Here is a 5,874-nt window from a genome sequence, read left to right as displayed (position 1 = left end):
GGAACGACCAGCGCCAGCCGATTGGCCTGCTGCTCCCGGCCCCTTGACTGGCTACCTCGCCAGCCAATCAGGGGCGAGCAGCCATCCGCGCCCACCGGGCTTGCGCGTTTGCGGGCACGCGCGGCGCGTTCCCACTGCCGTGAGCGCTGCTGGCGTGTGACTCAGACAGGGCAGGGAGGGGAAAGCCACTGCGGCCCTTGTTCCAACGGGGCTCCTTGTAAACGCCCCCCGGCCCTGGGTCACACAAACCATCTTCTAGGCGGTGTGTGCGGTCCAGGCCCTTGAGGAAGGGGAGGAGAGAATTCTCTGTCCTGTATTTTCAGAGACAGTCACTGTAACTGGAGAATCATGAACACTCACATCCTGATAAACTGTAAGGGATGAAATGGAGTCAGTTTGGATCTAATTCACAACAGTGTAAATCTGAAGCAAGTGACATGAATTACACCAACGTAAATGAGAGCCAAATCAGGCCCAGGTTAATAATCTATAGTGTCAATACAATCTCTTCATTCCAATAAAAGATACACCATGCTAACAAAATGCACAAACTATTTCAATTCCACCTCATACAAGTGCCATACTTTGTCAGCTCTGACGGATCAGTCATGCTCCATTTTCAAATCATAACCTCTGAAAAAACAGTAGTGACACCATTTCTAGCACTGACTGCAAAACATTGAAGCGCTAATAAGGGCTAAACAGAGGGCACCTAAGCATATGTCTACCCTTCAATACCCTGCACCTGCATATGTCTACCCTTCATTTTTTGTGTTATGTACTTATCCTTAGGATGAATAAAAAATTAACTGAGTCAAAAAATCACTGCAGGATTTGCTCTGCAGGATCATTAGCAGATTTTTAGAGCTGAAATCTTTCCAAACGCTGGTTAAAGAATTCAGATACTAAAGTGAGTACAACAATATAAATGTCTACATAGACAAGATGACCAAACAAAAAGAAAGGGCACACGACTTTCCTCAAATGTGCAGGAGGATGGCAAAGGATCCGGATGATGGGAAAAATGTAGGAAATACAAATCTAGTTTTATTGAGACACCACATGACTAGTACTCAGATTTTCCATTTGTACTTCCCATGAAAGATGGCACCTGCAGAAGCACAGCGTCTTCTAGGGCCAAGTTGAGGTATTGTTTCAGTACTACATTCACCACCTATTTCCTATAAGTCGATACCAGAAGTGAAGACTACAAGTAGGTCTGCCATGATAGTCTTATGTTCCCAGCCTACCCTAGCTAGAACTGCTAGGAGCCAGCCTAATCTGCCACTGAGAGAAGAGGGGAGAAACAGCTCATCTCTCCATGAAATTCCTGCCTCAGGCCCTAAACACTCATGTATGCAGAATGAGCTTCTTCATCAACCACAGATGACTACTTCAAGACCACTTTCTTCCCCTCAGTGACAGTGTCCCTTTTCACATAGGGATTCTTAACAGGCAAACCTGGAACAAACGAAGCAAAACTGGGAGTTCCCCTCATAAGCCTCAAAATGCCTGTACAGCCAGCTACTCTTCTGAATAGCCCTCCCTATCTACACAAACAAACAAAAACAAAAACCATAATTGGGTGAAAATTTGTCGTTTTGTTATACACAGTATTTCAACCATCAAACCTCTGAATAAAAATGTATAACCATCAAGTCTTCAGCATCTGTTAGACTTTTACGGCTTTCAGACTGAAAACAATTAAAAGCTACTGTGAAAAATCAGAGTCTTGTATTGAAACCATTTGTCAAACTAAACTATCCAAAGACACTTGTTCTGTTGATGATTCCTCCATGTAAGAAGAAACTGCTTTGTTAACTCTACTATTCTAATCAGTGCATCAAGTGTTTGGGATTCGGTTAAAAGTTCATGGCAGTTCTCAAGTAACAGCAATGTGAATCCCTGGTACTATCCTCACGCTAGTGACTGTGTATTGTGAAAGAATCATAGGGAGAATGGCATGTCGACAAGAAACGTAGAATCAAGAAGGAAAGGAACTATCAATATCTAACGTTATAATTACCCAGATTGTTATGATGACTAAAATTTGTAGAATATCTTTCATACCCAACACCCTTTACAGACTGAACCACTTTACCCACCAAAGGCAGCCACCTCTGAGGTAAAATGGGACAGTTATTTCCCAACACACAGTAACATTACACAACATCTTAGCAAAAACAACAAGGAGTCCGGTGGCACCTTAAAGACTAACAGATTTATTTGGGCATAAGCTTTTGTGGGTAAGAAGCCACTTCTTCAGATGCATGGAGTGAAAATTACAGATGCAGGCATTATATAATGACACATGAAAAGAAGGGAGTTACCTCACAAGTGGAGAACCAGTGCTGACAGTGAGTGAGGACAAATACCATATCCAGCTGAAACCGATGGGGGATTTAGGCAGACATAATACAATTATCCAAATTTGAATTTGGCCAGGACACTGCAGTCAGCTAGTCTGTGTGTCGAAAATGTGTCATGAGATTTTTAATGACTGTGGAGGTCAAGAATTGGTCCCAACAGCACTGTGTCTCTAACACTATGCCAAGGTAGGGATTTAATATTGACTCAAAAGGAAATATGCCACTGATGCCCCAATTGCAAGTAATGGAACTTGTTTGAAAATCCTGTTTAAAAACAGAGTGGTTCAAACAGTTCATGCTAGGCTGGCAACACTATGGTTTTACTTTGATTTTTCAGAGGCAAGAAATGTGTTTTACACTGCAATGCATCGTTACAATTTATGGCACTATATGTATTACTAATAAGAATCTCCATGCTACAGAGCTACTTGTATAAAATAGCTACAGTGTATAATTATTTCTTTCAGTTACTACAGATCATAGACCTATCACAATCATTCAAGAGTCCATCCTTCTTTTATTTTTGGCCCAGATGATTTAAGCAAATGTGTGTGTTTGCGACAGAGAAAAACTAACCGAGGCAGACAGATGTTGGACATATCTGCATTAGTAATGAAACTAAAAAGCCTGAAAGGGACTTGGCAAATACTATAACCCAAGTGCTATTGAAAAGTCCTGTAATTCATGCTTCAGTTAATATATATTTCCTATTAATGAAATTCAATCCTGATGGGAGCTGGCAATAAAACAGAAGTAGTGCATGAGTTTTTGACATTAAAATATAAATCCCTTGTATGCTGCACTCTAATGTAGAAGCTAGATTTCAATTCGAAATAAGATTTTTATAATAGTAGGATTTTTTTTTTCTGGATGTAGTGTTAAAGGTGAACTACGTTGCTTTAACAGGTAAACATGTCAGAATCTAAATTAGTAATGGACTTCAAAATTACAAGTAAATTCCTTAAAACATATACACAGATACATAAACAAAATACAGAAAAACCCTATTTAGTTCAACCTCATTAGTCCAAAATTCCCTCTGATAGGAACCTAGATTATGTCACTTGATGTGAATCGTTGATCAGTAACTGCCTCAATTACTCATCCCTCCAATTATTTTATTATCCCCAAAATGTTCAGATGAAATGAGATTTCATTTACAATAATTTTCTCCATCATTTACCTGCTCTGTAAACAGCTGATGACAAGAAAACCAGATGCCCTGCACTGCTTTATGCATCTATGATATCATCAACTCTGGCAAGACAAATTTAGAAGCTTGCATTCAGCTTTTGGCAGGTGTCCTTCCTTTTTCTGTGTAAGAAAAATATCTAGATCCATATGCTTCCTAGTGCTGGCTGTAGTTTAACATTACAAGATCGGATTTTAAGCAGTCCTGGCAATGGTTGTGCAGCACTTTCCTTTGCAAGCAAGAATTATGGGTGGAATTCTTTTGGAGCATTATGCTATTTATTGGGTGGTGCCAGCATCTTTAAGGAAACGATTCAAAACATGTTCAGTTTTCTCAGTAAACAAGTTGACTACAGGCCTCCATGAATGTAAGGTGACATTGTACAGCAAAGGATATAATATCTGTACAGACAATCATAATACCCCATGGGTGATGGGCAAGGAAGCCAGGCCCATACATAGGAAGGGTGGTCGTTGGGAGATAAATTGGGAAAGGCACAAACAAAGAACTGCAAATGCATCCTTGCTGTTGTACAGATTACCTGAAGCCCTAGCAATAGAAGTATTATTTAAACCTACCCAAACTGCTCAAATGCACTACAAACAATTCCAAGAACGGATGAATTATGGATGAGGACGGTATTTTGAAGAAATAAAAGGTCTGTGTGGGGCGACTGGATAGGCAGAATAGGTATGGGAGTTGGAATACTAAATGCAGGCAATATAGAAAATCTGCAAAGGAAATTAGGTTATTCCACGAATATAGGAGACAATCTATGGGAGGTGGGCCAAAGGCAGGTGCAATTCCTAAAAACCAGCACAGTCCTCACGGAACATTTAAAAATTGCTCTCCTTAATCTAATCTGCAATCCTAATTGGGGAAAAGGCTATGCTAAATGAGACATGGGCCAGACAATTTGCTATGGCTGAATTACATTTGTTAAGCGATGTTCAAGGTATAATTAGGAGCTTATTCCATGGACACTGGCCAGTAGAATGGAACTCTTCCTATTCTGTAAAAGTGAATGTTAGTTCCTGAACAGATCCCAGGTGGTGGAAGGTTACACTTTTAAATTGTGAATGGACCCAATGTACTGTGCTGGCCTTCAGTCCCTTGAATGGAACTCTCATAAATACCTATCCAATCATTAATAATGGCATTTTACATAATGAGTCATTCATGTACCCTATGAAAGGTAATAAATGGGCAGTAAAGAACAAGGCAGCAAGGCTTGGTAATGCAGATTTCTCTGTATGTGTAGAGGATATTCAGGAGGGGTGGGTTTATCAGCCAGGATAATTGCAATTGGTAAAAGGTGGGTGTGGGAACACGAGTGAGCACTCCCATCTTTTGGGCCCCAAGCCATATTACATACTTAGGGAATGGAAAGGTCTGTCTCTAATAAATTTGTTAGTCTCTAAGGTGCCACAAGTTCTCCTTTTCTTTTTGCGGATACAGACTAACACGGCTGCTACTCTGAAACCTGTCAATACTAATAATGTGTCAAGTGTCACCTTGGAAAGGCACAGAAATTGTGTAAAGGTCTCAGAAGGCACACAATACAGCAAAGTGTCATTAAAGAGTATAAAATTGGGAAATGAAAATTGGCAAATTGTGCCCCACATTATCACTCAAAATATAACCTGGTTGGGGGAGATTTGTTTCATAATATAAAATTAGAGATTCCGCTATCAATGCATTGGAGAGCCTTGCTGAAGTCCGCAGAGGTTGTATGGGGCACTGCTTAAGAAACAAGCAAGACGTCACATATCCTCAGGTTAAGTATGGGTGAGGATGTGAACACTATCACAAAATTGGGAAAAGACCTTACAACAGCAGGAGCCAATAACTGGTGGGATGACTTAATGCATTCTAACATGGAGACTGAAATACAACACCTGATCCTGCAGCCAGTGACAATCATGTGCCTTATGCAAGGGTTAATTATAATCTCTGTGTTTTTGCTTCATAGGGTGGTTGTGTTTATATCGACGCAAAATGTTCAGCAAGACCATGTGTGTTCTGGGCCTAACATCCCCAGGCCCATGTACGGCACATTAATTGGCAACAATATCTCATGCCATGCAAGGGGATGTGCCGGCATTCTTGAGATATGTAAGGCATGGAATTGGGTTGTGTGTAAAGAGGCCACCAATAGCAGCCTAGCCCTGCTGATTGACATCTTATGGCCCAAGTCATGTTTTCCCCAATGGCTGGTAGGGGGCCCACCACATAAAAGTTAATTGAGTGCAGAACCCATATCTAGCATTACTTACGTAGGCATGCCGTGACAACTAACAGTGAACAATGTAA

Source organism: Eretmochelys imbricata, chromosome 1 (assembly GCF_965152235.1).
Source record: "Eretmochelys imbricata isolate rEreImb1 chromosome 1, rEreImb1.hap1, whole genome shotgun sequence".
Classification (NCBI taxonomy): Eukaryota; Metazoa; Chordata; order Testudines; family Cheloniidae; genus Eretmochelys; species Eretmochelys imbricata.
This window is presented reverse-complemented; position numbering follows the sequence as displayed.